Here is a 22,316-nt window from a genome sequence, read left to right on the forward strand (position 1 = left end):
CACTGGGAGCTGTAGTCAGCCCCAGACGAATGTTGTAAACTTTTGCAAAAGGATTAAGTCACACTATGGGCAATACCGGACGAGAGTGACGGCCCAGAGAGTCATTAGAGCTGCCTGATGAAACGGGACTTCACCGGGCTGGGCCGGAGAGTCGGGTGTGAAATTCCTCCCAAGTATGTTCTTTAGCTTTTCAGTTCCTGGAGGGACTGGTTAGGGTTAGGAGAGATGGTGCTAATTATAGAGCTGAGAGAGCCAGATCTAGGCACAGCCTTCTTCTCCTGGCCTCTGGGAGGGCTCCACCTTAAAATGTATCAGACACAGGGAATCCACCTTATTTGTAGAGTATTCTGGAAAAGTCTTTATTCATTGAAGTGTCCTTGGTAGCCCCCAGTCTAACCTCAACCCCTATTGCCCCGTGTTGACCTTCTGCTCCCTTGGGCGCTTCAGGTCCTTTCCATCCCTGCCACCCCTCTCTAGAAACTTTATGACAAGACAGTTTACTGGATCTTTTCTCACCTCTCTGGCTACTCCTCTTTCTCCTCCCATTCCCTGGACTGTGGGTGTTCCCCTAGTTTCTGTTTTTATCTGTCATCTTCAGACATACTCTCCCTCCCTGATCTCATCTATTTCCTGGCCTTCAACTCTCCATTCGGGAGGAAGTCCCTTCCACCAGCCCCTCAGCACCAGTAAGGAAGCTGAATTCATTTTCTGTGCCCTTCCCACAGATCCTCTTCACAGTTTTCTCTTCAGAGCTCCAATTTCTTTTTTGTTTGTTTCAATTTAAAAGTCATTGTTAGCTTTGAATAGAGAATCATGGCTGGAGTGAGGGTGGACTAAATGACCTCTAAGATCCCCTCTGAGACTTTCTAAGTCTAGGCTTATAATTCCCAAAATGACCTTATGGCTTGGTCTCCTGCCTCCCAACTTCTTGAGAGAAGGAAATTAGTCTCACTCTCTGCTGAACAACCAAGGCACTTGAGCTGTCTCCTTTATAACATCTATCATTTTACACCTTATAATGTAATTTTCTGTGTACATGCTTATCTGACCCTTATGATTATGAGCTCCTTGAAAGCAACATCCACATCTTGACATCTTTGTCTTCTGCCCTGTGCCACTTAGCACAATGTTCTGCCAAGGTTCTGGCCTTCAAGCCTTTCCTTCTAGTGGTTACCTCTGCAAATCTCTGCCCACTGAAATTCTACCCAGCATTAAATGCTTTCATTCGTGTTTGTGGCCTGAATGAAGGTTTTGAAATGCCACTTCCTACAGAAAAGGTTGCTTCTTCAGCTCAGCTGAAAGGCCTCTCTTCCCCTCCTCAACACAATGTTTCTACCCCTGTATACCACTGGTTTTCAATTTGATGCAGCCTTATGTCTACATACCTTACCACTTCCCTCTAACAAACAATGGAATGTTATTGGACACTTTTGCAAAGGGAAGAAACTTGAGCTTTCCTAGAAAAGTAAAACTTTGTGTCAGAGTTGTATAATATCTTCTTTTGACTGCATCAGGCTATGTCAGAGCCCCTTTAAAGCAGAGACTGAGTCTGTCTCTATTCCCCACTAGCATATAGTGATTTCTCAGTAAATATTTTTAAATGAATGAATATGAATACTCTCCTCTGTAGAATAGCCCTTTAGAATCTTCAAGGAAGTGACTAAGCCATTTCCAAGGCTTCACTTACAAAGTTAGTGACTTTGTGAGAAGAAAAAGCAATACTGATATTCTAAATTGGATTAGCTTTTGTGACCCAGTCTCCAAGGAAGGAAAGCTTGAAAGAGGCACAGATACTACCATTTGCTGAACTCCAACAATGTCCAGGATACATCTGTTATCTCATGTAACTCTCACTACAACCTTGTGAGGTAGGCATTATGCCCCCATTTGTCAGATGAAGAAACTGAGGCTCAAGAAATGTGTTGGCCATGGCCAGACAGCTTAGTAATATGTTGGGTAAGGATTCAAACTCAGACAGGAATGACACTAAAGCAAAACTCCATGCGCCACTGATGACAGAGGGAGCTGAGTATGTAAGAAGCAGGCTGGCACAAGGAACTACTGTGTAAAGCAGAATTCCAATACATGAATTGAGAAACACAGTTGTCAAGTGGCCTTTAACTGGTGGGCCAGAACATGCTTTTTCATAGGGCAGCCTCCATGAAAAACCAAATTATTATCTGAAGGTGGTTAGGGCAGCTGAAATCTGAGCAAAAGGAACCAATGAAAAGATGAACCGTTGAACTGGCTCCACACAGAGCTAAACCTGCTGGTCAATGCTACAGTCTCTTCCTTTCCTCTTACCTTTGATATATATTCATTGACCATCTAGTATGTACCAGGCACTGTGCTAGGCTCTGGAAATCTAACCAGTAAAGTTTGCAGCCCAGTGAGGAATGCCCAAGTAATACAAGCTGAGTTTTTGTTGTTGTTGTTGTTGTTTTTTTTTTTTTTTTAGAGAGGAGAGAGAGACAGAGAGGGAGAGAGAGGAGAGAGAAACAGAGAGAGAAGGGGGGAGAAGCTGGAAGCATCAACTCCCATATGTGCCTTGACCAGGCAAGCCCAGGGTTTCGAACCGGCAACCTCAGCATTTCCAGGTCAACGCTTTATCCACTGTGCCACCACAGGTCAGGCCTGTTGTTGTTGTTTTTTACAGAGACACAGAGAGAGTCAGAGAGGGGGATAGATAGGGACAGATAGACAGGAACGGAGAGAGATGAGAAGCATCAATTATCAGTTTTTCATTTTGACACCTTAGTTGTTCATTGATTGCTTTCTCATATGTGCCTTGACTGTGGGCCTTCAGCAGACTGAGTAACCCCTTGCTCAAGCCAGCGACCTTGGGTCCAAACTGGTGAACTTTGCTCAAGCCAGATGAGCCCACGCTCAAGCTGGCAACCTCAGGGTCTCGAACCTGGGTCCTCCACATCCCAGTCTGATGCTCTATCCACTGCGCCACCGCCTGGTCAGGCACAAGCTGAGTTTATTCCTCCCCTCACCTATGCCTAGTATTTTTGGCTCAGTAAAGATCTCCACCCTCTGTTGCCATATTCTCTTGACTTGCATCAGCCATGCTGAGGCCACTGATTGGCCAAAGCTTTTATTATTCCTCATTCACATTCCAGTCCTGAAGATATGTCTAGATTGGACAGACCCACTCAGATTTTAACCCTAATGACAGTTTCATCTGTAATAGTCATTCCTGCTGAATTAATTTTCTAATTCCAAATTATGGGATCACTTTGCTATAATGACTTTGTCTCTGACCATACTTGGGGCTGTAATTTATCACCCAGATATAATTTTCTGAGTTCTTATTGTTCTATTTAACCACATTCCCCACTACCATCTCAGGATACAATTCCTGCCTTGGGAGAGCTTTCAGGAAAGAAGCCCACCTCCAAAAGGTTTAATAAAGCTAAAGCTGCCATACCCTCTGTGGCTCATTCACACATTCATCCATTCAATCACTCATTAAGCAGGCATTGTGTTAGGTGCTGAGGAAGGTCCTCCAGAGCTGACAGGTGCTGAGCTGTGAGCTGCGCAATTAAAATTGAAATTGTCCCTTGGAGTTGTGCATCAGGGAGCAGACCAAGCACAGACTCTCAGAAACAGGGCCTTCTTTCTTTCTTTCTCTTTCTTTCTTTCTTTCTTTCTTTCTTTCTTTCTTTCTTTCTTTCTTTCTTTCTTTCTTTCTTTCTTCTTTCTTTTCTTTCTTAGAGCCAACTATCTCTTAAGAGTACTGCCCCAGGAATCCTAGATTTTAACTATGTGATCCAGAGAATTTTTTTCAGTTCTTAAACTGTTTTCTCATCTGTAAAACAAAGGAATTGGAAATCATCCAGCCCTCTGGAGCCACTGTGGAGAGGTCTGGACAATACATGTAATTCGGTTTCATCCATTGTATACTGAAGACAGAAACAGTTCACCCCTCTTAATAAGAATAAATCAAATACAAAAACTGACCAGCTGGGCGCTTTTGGATGATTCACTAAGAATTCCAGTTTAGCTTTATCTGCTGAGTGAGCCCTCAGCGCCTCCTACAGGCAGAACCATGCTACAGCTCAGAACAAACTAAGGAAAAGGGTGGATTGAGGGCCGCACCAAACCGTTTTGAGTTTATAGGATTGTCAGGTCCCATGTCACTACTTGAAGGTCCTGAAAAGAGGCCAGGCAACAGCTAAGTAAAGACCAGGTGGTTGCTGAAGACTGCCCTACTGCCAGCCTGAATGTACTAACCATTGTTTAGATTTACTCCTGCATTCTATAGGCAGGTAGCCTGAGGTCCAGAGAGAATAAACCACTTGCCCAAGGCCCCCAGAAAGCTGGTCACAGAGCGGAGACTAGAACCTTGGGGTCCAGACCCCAGGCCAAGGTCATTTGCATTGAAAGAGGCTGCCCCAGGAGCAACACGTTTCCAGGAAGAACAATTCCCTTTGTTCCAATGTCTTCCTCTATTTCTACCTTTCCTTTTGTAGAGGCGCTACATTGCCTTCTCAAACACCCTGAGGCTTTCCATGGAGCAAAGCTCCTCCTGATCTGTCACCATCCTAACCTACCTCTTCTTACCCTTATCCTTCCCTCAAAAAAGTTGTACTTGGAATAGGATATCGGACTGGAAGGTTTCAGTTCTAACCTTTTCTAGCTGTGTGAACCTGGGCAAGTCACTTCACCTCTCTGAACACGTTTCCTGCTATGTAAAACTGGGCAATAAAATTTACCTTCCTTGGGGCTGTTGTGAGGATAAGCGCTAATGCATACAAATCCTTTAACAAGGCTTGATGCGGATTAAGTGCTCAATAAACTGCAATGATTAGTATTGATATCGTTACTGTTGTTAATTTGAAAGTATCTAACAGTGCAGAAAGACATTAGGCGTTCAAGAAAGGTGGTTATAACCATTTATATTTAAAAGTTTGAAACAGGGGCCTGGCATTCAGCAAGAACTGAATACGTAAACGGTGGTTAGTACCTCTTACTTTTTTGTTTATTTATTGAAGAGAGGAAAGATGGGAGGGAGAGAGATGGATTTGTTGTTCCACTTATTTATGCATTCATTGGTTCATTCTCATATGTGCCCTGACCAGATCCAACTCCCAACGCTGGGAGGACACTAACCAACAGAGCTATCCGGCTTTTGTTGACCCAAAGTGTCTCCCAGTACCGTCGCAGTACTAATATCTCTTTTGAGGGACAGCTGCACCACCTTTTTTGCTCAGCAACAGGCTCCCCTTACGTAAACCTCCCCGGCCAGTGAGCAAGCAGGTGGGCGGGGTTAGCTGGCAGCCAATAGTGGGCCCTAGCGGCGCGCAGTTTTGACCCTTGTGGGTTTCCAGGCTGGTTAGAAAAACTAAGCCCCACCAGGCGGTTTTCAGGGTGGGGAGTGTCTCTAAATTCTCCTGGCTCTGCCTATCAACCAGGCTCTGATTGGTGAGGACCTTGGCAGCCCACCCCTTCTTTCTTCCGGCTTGTGTTCGTGTATAAAGATACAAAAGGAATGACCTGAAATATTTTACCCCTTTGAGAAAAAGGCAAAAGATTTTTGCGATCTAAAGAGAAACCAGAGTATATCCCCTTTGAGTTTTTTAATGTTTTTCAAGGTTTCTGACTTAAGCTTGTTGTGACAAAAAATAGAGAGAAGGAGGTAGTTCCTCAGTGCTCTACATCAGTGGTCCCCAACCTTTTTTGGGCCACGGACCGGTTTAATGTCAGGAAATATTTTCACTGACCGGCCTTTAGGGTGGGACGGATAAATGTATCACGTGACCGAGACAAGCGTCAAGAGTGAGTCTTAGATGGATGTAACAGAGGGAATCTGGTCATTTAAAAAAAAATAAAACATCTTTCAGACTTAAATATAAATAAAATGGAAATAATGTTGTTATTTATTCTTTCTCTGCGGACCGGTACCAGCCCGCGGCGCGGGGGTTGGGGACCACTGCTGTACATGAAATGAAAAGATGTGTAGGAGTTAATGTTAGGTTAAAACAAAAAAGTTGCACGATGATATATGTGGAATGATAAAAAATATAGATGTATGTAATTATACAGAGGTAACAAAAGTCTGGAACTATGGGCAGCTTAGGATAGAGAAATTTTAAGACTCTATACATTTCTTTAATTGTGTGTGTGTGTTTAATGCCAATCTGTATTATTATGTACCTTAAAAAATAAAAAAAAGGTCCTCTTAAAGAAAGAGGGGGAAAAGTACTTCCACTACCAAGAGAGAAACAATGACACCATGTCGGTTTTTATTCTTTGCATTCATATATTTATTCATTATGTATTATATATTACTATTACATGTTTATTGTCTTTAACGTATGCTTATATTTATATTTATAGATATAAATAATGTGTGGTTGTGTAGCCTGCCTTTTCAACTTACTACATTTCATGGTAAGGTTTTTTAAATGTTTATTTTATTAATTTGAGAGAGAGGAAGGGAGAGAGCAGGAGAGAGACAGGAACACCTGTTCCTGTATGTGCCCTGACCGGGAATTTACTGGGAACCTTTGCTCTTTGGAATGATGCTCTAGCAACCGAGCTATCTGGCCAGGGCTCATGGTAATTTTTTTTAATATTAAATATTTCTTAAACATAATATTTAATGGTTGCAAAATGTTCATTTGATATCATTTGCTCATTAGTCCCTATTGCTGGAAACTTAGGGTTTTCTTTCCGATGTTTCCAATTATAACGTATCAAGATGAGATAAAATTCTTACAGGAAAAAATACTGCATTATATCCCTGATTGTTTCCTTAAGTTAAATTTCTTGGCACAAATTCATGAGTGAAGGCGATGCATAAATATATGATATTTAACACTCTCAATGCTAATTATATAAAATTTAAAAAATATTTATTGATTTCTAGAGAGAGAGAGAGAGACAGATGGGAGTATGTGAAGCAGGAAGTATCAACTCATAGTATATATTGATAGTTGCTTCCTGTATGTGCCTTGATCAGGCAAGCCCAGGGTTTTGAACTGGAAACCTCAGCATTCCAGGTCAATGCTTTATCCACCGTGCCACTGCAGGTCAGGCAATTATATAAACTTTTAAAACATTTGTTTCTGTGAACATTATTGATGCCTGTCCTAGTCAGCTCCAGCTGCCATAATAAAATACCATAGACTGGGTAGCCTACACAGAAATTTATTTTGTCACAGTTCTAGAGACTGGGAAGTCAGAGATTAGGGTGCCAGTTTGGTTGTGTTCTGGTGAGAGCTCTTTCTCTGGCTTGGAGGTGGCTGCCTTCTTGCTGTGTCCTCACATGGCAGAGCTAGCCACCAAGTTCTCTGGGGCCCCACATTCATGTCTCATCTAAACCTAATTACCTCCCAAAGACCCTACCTCCACAGATCGTGACATTGTGACTTAAGCCTTTAACACAAATTTTGGGGAAACACAATTCAATCCACAGCAACACCAAAAATAGGTCTGATGCTGATCTTGCAGTGGGGTACAAGCTGAATAACATCCCAAATCTGGCTGCCAGGATCAGACAGATGAGAAAGATAGAAGCAAATATAAGTAGCTCAGATAAGCAGAGACACCTAAAAATAGTCTGACCAAGTCACTATTGGCCATAAAACTCTTCATGGCTCCCATTGCTCCCATTGTTTAGGTTGTGTTTGGTCATTCAATGGGTCATACTTGGTCTGCTGATATATATTGTTCAGTCCTCTGGGTTTAACAACAAAAAAATAATGAATAAGTTGCTAAGATTTTAAAAATTAGGACATTCACATAAAATTTCCAATTTATGAATTTTCTTAGAAAAGAGGAAGATGCATTAACACTGGGTCTGCATTGCTGGGGCCATTGGTGGGACTAAGTAACTGAGCTTGTCTTCTCCAGTTCTTAGTTCCCATAATAACAACATGCTGAACACTTGACTCATTTATATTACCTGCCTGGTGTCCATTTGAATCTGAGTTTTAAACCCCTTAGTGAGATCAAGATTTCTTTTTGTGTGTCTGTGTGTGAAAGAGACAGAGAGGGACAGATAGGAACAGACAGACAGGAAGGGAGAGAGAGAGAGATGAGAAGCATCAATTCTTCGTTAGGGCACCTTCATTGTTCATTGATTGCTTTCTCATATGTGCCTTGATGGAGGGGGGCTACAACACAAACGGAGTGACCCCTTGCTCAAGCCAGTAAGCTTGGGCTCAAACTGGTAAGCCTTGCTAAAACCAGATGATCCCCCTGACTAGGCGGTGGTGCAGTGGATAGAACTTCGGACTGGGATGCGGAGGAACCAGGTTCGAGACCCCGAGGTTGCCAGCTTGAGCATGGGCTCATCTGGTTTGAGCAAAAGCTCACCAGCTTGAGCCCAAGGTCGTTGGCTCAAGCAAGGGGTTTCTCGTCAGCTGAAGGCCCGAGGTCAGATCAGGGCACATATGAGAAAGCAATCAATGAACAATTAAGGTGTTGCAATGAGCAACAAAAAGCTGATGATTAATGCTTCTCATCTCTCCGTTCCTGTTTGTCTGTCCCTGTCTATCCCTCTCTCTGACTCTGTCTCTGTAAAAAAAAACAAAACACCCTAAAAACAGATGAGCCCGTGCTCAAGCTAGTGATCTCAGGGTTTTTCTTTTTCTTTTTCTTTTTTTTTACTTTTTACTTTTTTTTTGTATTTTTCTGAAGCTGGAAACGGGGAGGCAGTCAGACAGACTCCCGCATGCGCCCCACCGGGATCCACCCAGCATGCCCACCAGGGGGCGATGCTCTGCCCATCCGGGGCATCGCTCTGTTGCAACCAGAGCCACTCTAGCGCCTGGGGCAGAGGCCAAGGAGCCATCCCCAGCGCCCGGGCCATCCTTTGCTCCAATGGAGCCTCGGCTGCGGAAGGGGAAGAGAGAGACAGAGAGGAAGGAGGGGGGGGGGGTGGAGAAGCAAATGGGCGCCTCTCCTGTGTGCCCTGGCTGGGAATTGAACCCAGGACTTCCGCACGCCAGGCCAACGCTCTACCACTGAGCCAACCGGCCAGGGCCGATCTCAGGGTTTTGAACCAGGGTCCTCTGCATCCCAGTCCAACGCTCTATCCACTGCGCCACTGCCTGGTCATGCAGGGTCAAGATTTCTTTAAGTGAGAGGAGGGGAGATAGAGACAGACTCCCACATGTGCCTCAACCTGGACCCACCTGGTAACCCCTGTCTGGGGCCGATGCTCTGCCCCTTTGGGGCCTCACAACTGTGCAATTTTTAGAACCTGAGGCAGAGACTTCACGGAGCCATCCTCAGTACCTGGGGTCAATGCACTGGAACCAACTGAGTCATGGCTATAGGAGGGGAAGAGAGAGAGACAGACAGACAAACAGACAGACAGACAGAGGAGGGAGGAGAGGGAGGGGAGGAGAAGCAAATGGTCACCTCACCTGTGTGCCCTGACCAGAAATTGAACCAGGACATCCACACACTGGGTTGACACTCTACCACTGAGCCAACTAGCCCAGCCCAAGATTTCTTAACATGGTATTCAAGCCCTCCTGGCAGTTGTGTGCCTTCCCTTTCACCTTTACTTCTTTCTACTCTTGCTCAGACACACCCTTGCTCAAGATCAAAGTGTAAGGCAGTGACAAAATGGAGATTAGAACCAGGGTTTCTCATCTTACTATCCAGGCACTTTTAACTACCTCATTTGGTTCTTCAGTCATTAACTTGAAGTGTTTACTATTCCTGATAAGACCAGGCCAAAGTCAGACAATTTGAGTAAACCCAAACAGAATTGGCTGCTTAGAGGTGGAAACTTGCTATGAAGTGTGCACTCTCATATATAACTCTCATCAGTTTCTCACTCCCCTTGCTCACTATTGTCCAGCTCTCTCTACTTTGCTGTTCTTTGATCATGTTAAACCACTATCTCAGGGCTTTTGCTTTTGCTATTATTTTAATTTTTCATTGATTTTTTTTTTTAGAGAAAGTGGAAAGGAGAGATTTTTAAAATATATATATATATATTTTTAAAGAGTTTTTATTTATTTATTTACAGAGACAGAGGGAGAGTCAGAGAGAGAGATAGATAGGGACAGACAGACAGGAAAGGAGAGAGATGAGAAGCATCGATCATCAGTTTTTCGTTGCGACACCTTAAGTTGTTCATTGATTGCTTTCTTTTTATTTTTTATTATTATTATTATTATTATTTTGTATTTTTCTGAAGCTGGAAACAGAGAGAGACAGACAGACTCCCGCATGCGCCCCACCAGGATCCACCCGGCACACCCACCAGGGGGCGATGCTCTGCCCATCCGGGGCGTCGCTATGTTGCGACCAGAGCCACTCTAGCGCCTGAGGCAGAGGCCACAGAGCCATCCCCAGCACCCAGGCCATCTTTGCTCCAATGGAGCCTTAGCTGCGGGAGGGGAAGAGAGAGACAGAGAGGAAGGAGAGGGGGAGGGGTGGAGAAGCAGATGGGCGCCTCTCCTGTGTGCCCCGGCCAGGAGTCGAACCCGGGACTTCTGCACGCCAGGCCGACACTCTACCACTGAGCCAACTGGTCAGGGCCTTGATTGCTTTCTTATATGTGCCTTGACCGCGGGCCTTCAGCAGACCCAGTGCAAGTGATCCCTTGCTTAAGCCAGGGGCCTTGGGTCCAAGTTGATGAGTGAGATTTGCTCAAACCAGATGAACCTGCGCTCAAGCTGGCGACCTTGGGGTCTCGAACCTGGGTCCTCCACATCCCAGTCCGACGCTCTATCCACTGCGCCACCGCCTGGTCAGGCTAAATATATATTTTTAAATTTTATTTTTATTGGTTTTAGAGAGGAAGAAAGGTAAAAAGAGAGAGAGAAAGAGAGACATCAATTTGTTGTTCCACTTATTTATGCATTCATTGGTTGATTCTTGTATGTGCTCTGACCAGTGAACCAGTGATCGAACCCGAAACCTTGGCATATCGTGATGACACTCTAACCAGCTTAGCTAATTGGCCAGGGCTCTTTCCCTTTGTTATTAGACTTCAGCTTGGAATACTGTGTATCTTCATAGCTCATGCTATTTTTTTTTTTTTTTCAGAGACAGAGAGAGAGTCAGAGAGAGGGATAGATAGGGACAGACAGACAGAATGGAGAGAGATGAGAAGCATCAATCATCAATTTTTCGTTGTGACACCTTAGTTGTTCATTGATTGCTTTCTCATATGTGCCTTGACCAGGAGCCTTCAGCAGACCGAGTAACCCCTTGCTCTAGCCAGCAACCTTGGGTCCAAGCTGGTGAGCTTTTGCTCAAACCAGATGAGCCCGCACTCAAGCTGGCAACTTCGGGGGTTTCGAACCTGGGTCTTCCGCATCCCAGTCCGATGCTTTATCTACTGCACCACCGCCTGGTCAGGCTCATGCTATATTCTTTAGGCCTCTATCAGCTCACTCTATAAGTGACAACCTTTTCAGATCACACTACATAAAATAGTTCACCTCCAGCCACTTTATGACTCTTTACCCAGCTTTATATTTTCTTTCACTTAACATATGTACTTGTTTATTTTTTGCCTTCCTGACCTTATGGAAACTCTGTGAGGGAAGGACTCTGTTTGGATTTTTTGTTGTATTCCTGGTACCTAGCACAGTCCTGACACATAGTAGGCATTCAGTAAGTATATATCAGATGGGCTGTGGCTAGTGGTGTAGCTGGATAGTAAGGGACTTGGAAAGACAATGTTTGGAAAATTGGTGACAGAATGTGTCTAAAGCTGCAAACAAACAAACAGAAAGTTATTTGTGTCCAATGTGAATACTCACCAAAGAGTACCCTTGGCAGAGAAAATATTAATAATCAAGTGGCCTGGATGACCGATTATGTGAATATTGGTTAACCTCTTTTCCCAACCACCCCTGACATCGCCCACTGGTAATGTTCTTGGGCTATTCAACAAAGTAGCTGTAGTGGCAGGAAGGGAGATTATGCCTGGTCTCAGCAATATGGGCTTCCTTTGACCAAGGCCAGCCTGGCAATGGCTACTGATGAGTGCCCAATGTGCCAACAGTAAAGACCAACCCAGAGCCCCTGATATGGCACCATCTGCCAGAATGATCTGTTTGGTTGATTACACTGGACCTCTTCCATCATGAAAGGGGCAGTATTTGGTTCAGACTGGAATAGACACCCTAGATACAAATCTGCTTTCCTTGCATGCAATGCTTTTGTCAAAGTCACTGCTGTGGATTGCAGAATGTGTTATAGACCATTATCGTATTCCACACAGCATTGCTTCTGATCAAGAATCTCACTTCACAGTGAGTGAAGACCAGCAATGGGCCCATACTTATGAAACCTATTGGTCTTACTATGTTCTCCACCACCCTACAGCAGCTGGCTTATACAAGAATGGATGGTGTTTTGAAGATTCAGTTATATTGCTGGGTGGCAATACTTAGTAGGATCGGGGCATGGTTCTTCAGAGGGTTGTGTATGCTCTGAATCAGCAGCTAATATATGGTGCTGTTTCTCCCATAGCCAGGATTCACAGGTCCAGAAATGGAAATAACACCACATGCTATTACTCCTAGTGACCCACTAGCAAAATTTTGCTTCCTGTTCCTGTGTACTTGAGTTCTACTGGCCTAGAGATCTTAGTTCCAAAGGAAGGAATGCTTCTACTGGGCAACACCGTATTCCATTGAAGTGAAAGCTAAGACTGCTTGCTGCCTCACCATTTTTGACTCCTCATGTGTCTGAATCAAAGAACAGAGTTGCTGTGCTGGTTTGGGTGATTGATCTTTACTATCAAGGGGGAACTGGAACTATAGTACTTCAAATTGAAGGTAAGGAAGAGTATGTCTGGAATCCAGGAGATCCCTTAGGGTGTCTCTTAGTATTACTGTGCCTTGTATTAAGGTCAGTATAAAACTACAAATCAATTCATGTTGGACTACTACTAATGGCCTAGCCTAGACCCTTTAGGGATGAAGGTTGGGATCGCTCCACCAGGTAAAGAATCACAACCAGCTGATGTGCTTGAAGACTTTCCTTTGAAGGTAAAAGGAACAGTGGATGGGTAGTGGAAGAAGGTAGTTATAAATACCAGCTACAACCATGTGACCAGTAATAGAAATTAGGATTGTAATTGGCATGAGTATTTCCTCCTTCTTTTGTTATGAATATGTTTGTGTGTCTGTATGTATACACAGATAGACAGCCACACACATGTATATTTATATGTGTAGCAAATGTCTTTGTATAAATATGTAGCAAATACCTATATATGTAGGAAGTTTCATTTATATAAATTATAATACTTACTATTTTGCAATTTCCAAACAGCACAAAGGCTGGTCCGCAGACAGCTGAATTACCCAGAATATATAAAAAGTTCTTAAAACTCAATCACAAAAAGACAAACAATCCAATTCAAAATAGGCAAAGGGCCTGACCTGTGGTGGCTCAGTGGATAAAGTGTTGACCTGGAATGCTGAGGTCGCCGGTTCAAAACCCCGGGCTTGCCTGGTCAAGGCACATGTGGGAGTTGATGCTTCCTGCTCCTTCCCCCCCCCTCCTCTCTCTCTAAAAATGAATAAATAAAAAAATTAAAAAAAATAGGCAAAGGACTTAAACAGCTAGCTTTTATATAGTTATTATTTTTTTAAAGACTTTATTCAATTTTTAGAGAGGAGAGAGAGAGAGAGAAGGGGGAAGGAGCAGGAAGCATCAACTCCCATATGTGCCTCGACCAGGCAACCTGGGGTTTTGAACTGGCAACCTCAGTGTTCTAGGTCTATGCTTTATCCCACTGCGCCACCACAGGTCAGGCAACAGCTACCTTTTAAAAGAAGATACAGGCCCTGGCAGGTTGGCTCAGTGGTAAAGCGTCAGCACGGAGTGTGGAAGTCCTGGGTTCGATTCCTGGTTCAGGGCATACAGGAGAAGCGCCCATCTGCTTCTCCACCCTTCTCCTTCTCCTTCCTCTCACCCTTCTCCCTCTCTTTCCTCTGTCTCTCTCTTCCCCTCCTGCAGCCAAAGTTCCATTGGAGAAAAGTTGGCCCAGGTGCTAAGGACGGCTCCATGGCCTCTGCCTCAGGTGCTAGAATGTCTCGGGCACAAAGGAGCGATGCCCCAGATGGGCAGAGCATCGCCCCTGGTGGGCATGCTGGATGGATTCCAGTCAGGCATGTGGGAGTGAGTCTGACTGCTTCCCCACTTCTAACTTTGGAAAAATACAAAAAAAAACCCCAGCCTGACCAGGCAGTGGCGCAGTGGATGGGGCATCGGATTGGGATGCAGAGGACCCAGGTTCGAGACTCCGAGGTTGCCAGCTTGAGCGTGGGCTCATCTGGTTAGAACAAAAGCCCACCAGCTTAAACCCAAGGTCGCTGGCTTCAGCAAGGGGTTACTCGGTTTGCTGAAGGCCCACGGTCAAAGCACATACGAGAGGGCAATCAATGAACAACTAAGGTGTCACAATGTGCAACAAAAAACTGATGATTGATGCTTCTCATCTCTCTCCGTTCCTGTCTGTCTGTGCCTGTCTGTCTCTCTCTCTGACTCATTCTCTCTGTAAAACAAACAAACAAACAAAAAAAACCCAGACAGACACGGCCAGTTAGCTCAGTCAGTTGAGTATTCTCCCAAGACACCAAGGTTGCGAGTTCGATCCCCTGTCAAGGTACATTTGGAAAGCAACCCAACAAACCTATAACTAAGTGGTACAACAAATGAATGTTTCCCTCTGTCTCTCTTCCTTCCTCTCTTTGTCTATCTAAAAATCAATCAATTAAAAGATTTTTTAATTTAAAAAATGAAGATATACAAATGGCCAACGAGCACATAAAAACATGCTCAATATCATTCTATCAGGAAAACACAAATTAAAACCACAGTGAGTGCCCTGGCTGGCTGGCTCAGTGGTAGAGCATCGGCCCAGCATGTGGAAGTCCTGGGTTCAATTTCCGGCCAGGGCACAAAGGAGAAGTGCCCATCTGCTTCTCTACCCTTCCTCCTCACTTTTCTCTCTATTTCTCTCTTCCCCTCCCACAATCAATGCTCCATTGGAACAAAGCTGGCCTGGGCACTGAGGATGGCTCCATGGCATCCGCCTCAGGTACTAGAATGGCTCAGGTTGTAACCCGAGCAGCGCCCCAGATGGGCAGAGTATTGCCCCCTGGTGGGCATGCCAGGTGGATCCTTGTTGGGCACATGCGGGAGTCTGTCTCTCTGCCTCCCCACTTAACGCATCAGAAAAATACAAAACAAAACAAAAAAAACTAACCACAATGAGATACCACTTTACAACCTCTAAGATAGCTAGTATTGTCACCAGAAGGGGACTAGGACTAAGGTGGGTCTGCCCCAGCACTGTCTGGAATGTGTGGGTTCTTGACTTCATGCAGGAAAGATTTCACATGAGTCTAGGTGATTTTGAGAGTACGTTTACTAAAGCTTGGAACAATAAAACAAAAAAAGGGCTTAAGATAAAAGAGTCAAAATCTCCTGACTTGTGGTGGCGCAGTGGATAAAATGTTGACCTGGAATGCTGAGGTCGCCGATTCTAAACCCTGGGCTTGCCCTGTCAAGGCACATATAAGAAAGCAATCAATAAACAACTAAGGTGTCGCAATGCGCAACGAAAAACTAATGATTGATGCTTCTCATCTCTTCGTTCCTGTCTGTCTGTCCCTTCCTATCACTCTCTCTGACTCTCTCTCTGTCTCTGAAAAAAAAAAAAAAAAGAGGTGAGGTAACAACAACAGGAGTATGCCTAGGCTGAGCTGCCTAGACTCACAAAGGGAAGTCATAGTAATACAGTGTGTCCATAAAGTTATGGTGCACTTTTGACCGGTCACAGGAAAGCAACAAGAGACGATAGAAATGTGAAATCTGCACCAAATAAAAGGAAAACCCTCCCAGTTTCATGTGGCAGCATGTGCGTGTGCGCAGATGATGACATAACACCGTGTATACAGCGGAGCAGCCCAAGGCCATGCCAGTGGAGATGTGGACGGTACAGAGGAAAGTTTAGTGTGTTCTGTGGCTCGCTAAATTCGAATCTGTGACCAAAGTGCAACGTGAATATCGGCACGTTTATAACGAAGCGCACCACATAGGAATAACATTACTGGGTGGGATAAGCAGTTGAAGGAAACTGGCAGTTTGGTGGAGAAACCCCGTTCTGGTAGGCCATCAGTCAGTGATGAGTCTGTAGAGGCTATACAGGATAGCTACCTAAGGAGCCCTAAAAAATCTGTATGTGAGCCCACATCGAACTGCACTGAATAGATATGAAACTGGGAGAGTTTTTCTTTTATTTGGTGCAGTTTTCACATTTCTATCATCTTTTGTTGCTTTCCTGTGACTGGTCAAAACTGCACCATGACTTTACAGACACACTGTAGAAGTGAGCCGTGCTGGGATGTGTAGGTTCAGGAAAGGAAGTCATAGAGGAAGATGTGAGCTGTGTGGACTCAGGAAACAAGTTACAGAGGCAAAGGAGGGCCCTTAGAGACAGGTTCAGGGGGTTATCTAAGGATGATCTGCGCTGCCCACTGCTCCCCTGGTTGCAAGTCTTGTGGAAACCCTCAAGAGTTTAGGAGAAAGGATACTTGCCTGAGGAAAGAAGTGGGGTACAAGTGTGCTCAAGGGAGAATGGGCACTGGTATCCTTGTTTTAAGGGTTTTTTGTCTGTTTTCTAAAGGCGGGAGTCTCAGGGGAGCTCTCAGGGGAGGGTCTCAACAGAATATTCCCGGCTTTCCAAGTGTGTCCCTTAATAAGCTGATGCATCAGAATGAGCGTATGGGGGAGTTTGGGATCATTCTCTGGTCAGCTTTACTGCTTTTTATTTATTTTTACTTATTGATCTTGGATTTGTCTGGCTCCAATTGTTTTTTTTGTTTTTGTTATTTATTTCCCTAACTTCATCCGTTTTGGGGTTTGGCTGGCGCTAATGGCACTACCTGGGTCTCTGTTATCTATCTCCTTGACTAGGGTGATTAAGCTACTCACTCCCTGGGTGGGGAGGAGAGGTGTAAACCATCCCCTAAGTGTCCTTGGTTAGGGAAGACAGGATTTTATGATTTATTAGCAGGCTGTTAGTTGCTCAACCTTGTTTAACTATTTGTCTCAGTTTCTCTCATTCCACTTGACAGGGAATTTTCCTAGCTTCTTACCATCCTTCTTCAGTATCAAAAAGTCAGATACAAGTGTTGGTAAGGATGTGGAGAAACTGGAATTCTTGCGCATTGCTGATGGGAATGCAAAATGCTACAGCTGCTGTGAAAAAAAGTTTGGCAGTTCCTCAATAAGTTAAACATAGAATTACCATATGACTCAGCACTTCCACTCCAAGGCATGCATCCAAAAGAACTGAAACACAGATGTCCAAACAAATGTTTGTACATGACTGTTTTTAGCAGCACATTCACAATAGCCAAAAGGTGGAAACAAGCCAAATGTCCATCAATGAATAAATGGATAACTGAAAGTTGTATATCTATACAATAGAATATTAGTCTACCATAAACAAGGAATGAAGTACAAGCACTTGCTGCATGGATAAACCTTGAAAACATTACACTAAGTGAAAGAAGCCAGATACAAAATGTCACATATTATAGGATTCCATTTATTTGAAATATTCAGAATAAACAAGTCTATAGAGACAGAAAGCAGACTAGTAGTTGGGTGGAGGGGGAATGGAGAGTGACTTCTTAATGGGTATGGAATTTGGGGGGGGTGATAAAAAGATCTCAAAACGGGGAGGCAGTCAGACAGACTCCCGCATGTGCCCGACCGGGGTCCACCCGGCTTGCCCACCAGGGGGCAATGCTCTGCCCATCCAGGGCGTCGCTCTGTTGCGACCAGAGTTACTCTAGCGCCTGAGGCAGAGGCCATGGAGCCATCCTCAGCGCCTGGGCCATCTTTGCTCCAATGGAGCTTTGGCTGCAGGAGGGGAAGAGAGAGACAGAGAGGAAGGAGAGGGGGAGGGGTGGAGAAGCAGATGGGCACTTCTCCTGTGTGCCCTGGCTGGGAATCGAACCCGGGACTTCCGCACACCAGGCCAACGCTCTACCACTGAGCCAACTGGCCAGGACCTGCACAACAACATTTTGAATATACTAAATGCTACCAAATTTTATACTTTAAATGGTTAATGATTAATTTTATGTTATGTAAGTTTTACCTCAATTTAAAAAGAGTGGTGAACAAGGAGGAGTCTGTGGAATCGCTACTGGGGAGGTTATGCCAGTGGCACCAAGTGGAGCACTGGCATACGTGTCCCCATGCTTTCTTGTTCCTTTCCAGTGCTTGAAGTTAAAGATTCATTTAAGTAGGGTACAAGTGGTTTAGGTGTTTTCTGCTCTAATAACGGACTATAGCTAAAAAGAAGAGAAAAAGGAGGGAGAGAGGACTGAGGAGTTGGGACAGGGATTACATTTATAAGTGGCCAGCCTCACCTTTGGAAGATTGGTAAGACCTCTTACCACACTACCTTCTCCTTCCCTGTCATTCCCCTTCATGATCTAGATCAGGGGTAGTCAACCTTTTTATACCTACCGCCCACTTTTATATCTCTGTTAGTAGTAAAATTTTCTAACCACCCACCGGTTCCATAGTAATGGTGATTTATAAAGTAGGGAAGTAACTTTATAAAATTTATAAAGCAGCCCTGGCCGGTTGGCTCAGCGGTAGAGCGTCGGCCTAGCGTGCGGAGGACCCGGGTTCGATTCCCGGCCAGGGCACACAGGAGAAGCGCCCATTTGCTTCTCCACCCCTCCGCCGCGCTTTCCTCTCTGTCTCTCTCTTCCCCTCCCGCAGCCAAGGCTCCATTGGAGCAAAGATGGCCGTGGCGCTGGGGATGGCTCTGTGGCCTCTACCTCAGGCGCTAGAATGGCTCTGGTCGCAACATGGCGACGCCCAGGATGGGCAGAGCATTGCCCCCTGGTGGGCAGAGCGTCGCCCCTGGTGGGCGTGCCGGGTGGATCCCGGTCGGGCGCATGCGGGAGTCTGTCTGACTGTCTCTCCCCGTTTCCAGCTTCAGAAAAATGAAAAAAAAAAAAAATTTATAAAGCAGAGTTACAGCAAGTTAAAGCATATAATAATAATTACTTACCAAGTACTTTATGTCGGATTTTCGCTAAGTTTGGCAGAATAAATCTTTATAAAACAACTTACTATAGTTAAACCTATCTTTTTATTTATACTTTGGTTGCTCCGCTACCACCCACCATGAAAGCTGGAACGCCCACTAGTGGGCAGTAGGGACCAGGTTGACTATCACTGATCTAGATGGACAGGCCAAACTATTGTTAATTTTCCAATAACCCATGGTTTCTCTCAGGGCCAGGGCTTCCTCAAATGCTTTTGCTTAGCCTTGAATTCCACCCCTATCCCTTTTTACCTGGTGGCTATTATACCTCTTCCACCACGAGGTTGCTTTAAGCCCCAGGTCTGGGTGGTGCCTACCCAGTAACCTCTCCAAGGGTTCTGTACTCACCACCATCAGAATATTCCCACATTTTTGTTTAGCCACTTGTCTTTACCAATTGGCTGTGAATTCTATAAGGACAGAATCTGTGATTATTTGTTATTGTATTCCCAGTGTGTTCCAACGGCCCAGCTTATAGTAGATGCTAAATATAATTTTTTTTCTTCTTTTCCAAGTGAGAGGAGGGTAGCGAGAGAGACAGACTCCTGCATGTGCCCCAACTGTGATCCACCTGGCAACACCCACCTTGGGCCATGCTTGCAACCAAGCTATTTTTAGCACCTGAGGCAGAGGCTCCAGGGAGCCATCCTCAGGGCCTGGGTCATTGCACTCAAACAAATTGAGCCATGACCATGGGAGTGGTAGAGAGAGAGAGGAGGAGAGGGAGGGGTGGAGAAGCAGATGGTTGCTTCTCCTGTGTGCCCTAACTGGGAATTAAACCAAAGACAACCATATACCAGGTCAACACTCTACTACTGAGCAAACCATCCAGGGCCTAACTATAATTTTATTTTTATTTATTTATTTATTTCTAACTATAATTTTTTTTTTGACAGAGACAGAGAGAGAGAGAGAGAGACAGATAGGGACGGACAGACAGGAAGAAAGAAAGATGAGAAGCACCAATTCTTTGTTGCAGCACCTTAGTTATTCATTGATTGCTTTCTCATATGTACCTTGACGGGGGGCTACAGCAGACTGAGTGACCTCTTGCTCGAGCCAGCAACCTTGGACTCAAGCTGGTGAGCTTTGCTCAAACCAGATGAGCCCGCACTCAAGCTGGTGATCTCTGGGTCTCGAACCTGGGTCGTCCGCATCCCAGTCCGACGCTTTATTCACTGCACCACCACCTGGTCAGGCCTAACTATAATTTTTTCTTCTTTTTTTTTTTTTTTTTTTTACAGAGACAGAGAGTGAGTCAGAGAGAGGGATAGACAGGGACGGACAGACAGGAATGGAGAGAGATGAGAAGCATCAATCATTAGTTTTTCATTGCGCGATGCAACACCTTAGTTGTTCATTGATTGCTTTCTCATATGTGCCTTGACTGTGGGCCTTCAGCAGACCGAGTAACCCCTTGCTGGAGCCAGTGACCTTGGGTTCAAGCTGGTGGGCTTTTTTTTTGCTCAAACCAGATGAGCCCACGCTCAAGCTAGTGACCTCAGTGTCTCGAACCTGGGTCCTCTGCATCCCAGTCCAACGCTCTATCCACTGCGCCACTGCCTGGTCAGGCCTAACTATAATTTTTAATAAATACATTTTTAAGAATCTGAAAATGGAATATGTAGGCTATGCAGCAATGAATATCTGAGAATAGTGGAATAATAACCCAGAGTCCTTTTTGTGGAAATCAGATGACAAAAGGCGACTGTTTTTTAGAACAGAGCAGAGTGGTCTGATTTTCAGTCCTACCTGGTCCCTTCAATTTGGTGTCATTATGCATTGAATACCTGCAGCCCTTACCTCATGCAGCAGATCTAAAGGATCCTTTACAACACTGGTGGTTCTTAACTCAAGCCACACATTGGAAAAACCTAGGGAATTTTTTGAAAATATTCATGCCCAGGCCCCAATCTCTGAGATTTGGATTTAATTGGTCCTAGGGCATCAGCTTAATTTTAAAGTTCCCCAGGTATTTCAATGTGCAGCCTGGATTGAGAATTACAACTTTGTATTTACTGGTATGAAAATCTCAAACTGAGTTCTATTGCAAATGTGTTTGTACCATGTAGGCATGCATTGACATGCTGATGGGATTCATGTCACAGCCAAAATGCTGATATAATGCCAACTACTGACATTTCTACATTTATTGCCAGGAACCTCTGCCTTTACCATCCACCCCCAGATGCCCAGGCAAACTTTCTGACCTGTCTCACATTGAGGAGGGAGAGCTAAGAGGCAGCCGAACCATTATACTGGAACTGCAACTCGAGATTGTGGGACCAAGAGTTCTGAAGTCCTTGTTCAGCACAGCCTGGTATGTGACCTTGAAGTTACTTCACAGTTCCCTGTCCAAACTAATGGTATGAACATATTCGCCAGAAATATCATGAGATTTAATAAGCAAAATAATTGTACAGTGCTCCACAAATACAAATTGTAGTGCGATTGTTAAGTAATTTTACGGTGTGACATTCCATTAAAATATTTTTTTAAAAAGGGACCCTGATGATTCTGACACAGGTAGTTAGGAAGCTGGTTAGACAGATCTGCCCATGCAGCTGTCTGGTCCCTGCTTTTTCTGAGTTTTGCTTGCTCAGATCTTGAGATTCTAAGACAATAATAGCTCCTGTTCTTTTTTTATTTAAAAAAATTTTTTTTTGCTCCTGTTCTTTTAATAAGTTACCTTTTTTCTTCTTTAACCCTGCCAGTGTTGGTTTCTGTTACTTGTAAACAAAAAGGATTTTAACTAATGCAGTAAATCAGTATAGTATTTTCCAAATTGTATTCTGTGGAATGTTATGTTCTAAAATGTTTGTTTAATATAAGAATAATTCTTAACAGTTTAATTCTTTAATCCTCAAAAGCATTCATATTAAGAACTATATTAAATATGCATCATTATTATTATACTTAATGTCTTTATAAGTGTTCTATGACCAAGAAGGCCAGCAAATTTTATTATTAACATCTTTTTTTTTTTTTTTTTTTAATTTATTCATTTTAGAGAGGAGAGGGAGAGACAGAGGGAGAGAGAGAGGACAGAAGCTGGAAGCATCAACTCCCATATGTGCCTTGACCAGGCAAGCCCAGGGTTTCGAACTGGCGACCTCAGCATTTCCAGGCCGACGCTTTATCCACTGCGCCACCACAGGTCAGGCAAGAAGGCCAGCAAATTTTATAAGAAACTATTATATGTGTAGTACAGTGGTCCTCAAACTTTGGTGTCCAT

The 22,316-nt window shown here is 44.3% G+C and overlaps 1 long non-coding RNA gene across 1 annotated transcript; it reads left to right on the forward strand.

Annotated features, from left to right (window-relative positions):
• Window positions 1–6: 6 nt before the first annotated feature.
• On the forward strand, window positions 7–21,404 carry LOC136331429 (uncharacterized). The gene is made up of 3 exons (XR_010730482.1): window positions 7–173; window positions 6,346–6,399; window positions 21,241–21,404. It is a non-coding gene; the product is annotated as an uncharacterized lncRNA (long non-coding RNA).
• Window positions 21,405–22,316: the final 912 nt, after the last annotated feature.

This window comes from Saccopteryx bilineata, chromosome 3, assembly GCF_036850765.1.
Source record: "Saccopteryx bilineata isolate mSacBil1 chromosome 3, mSacBil1_pri_phased_curated, whole genome shotgun sequence".
In the NCBI taxonomy this organism is placed as follows: Eukaryota; Metazoa; Chordata; class Mammalia; order Chiroptera; family Emballonuridae; genus Saccopteryx; species Saccopteryx bilineata.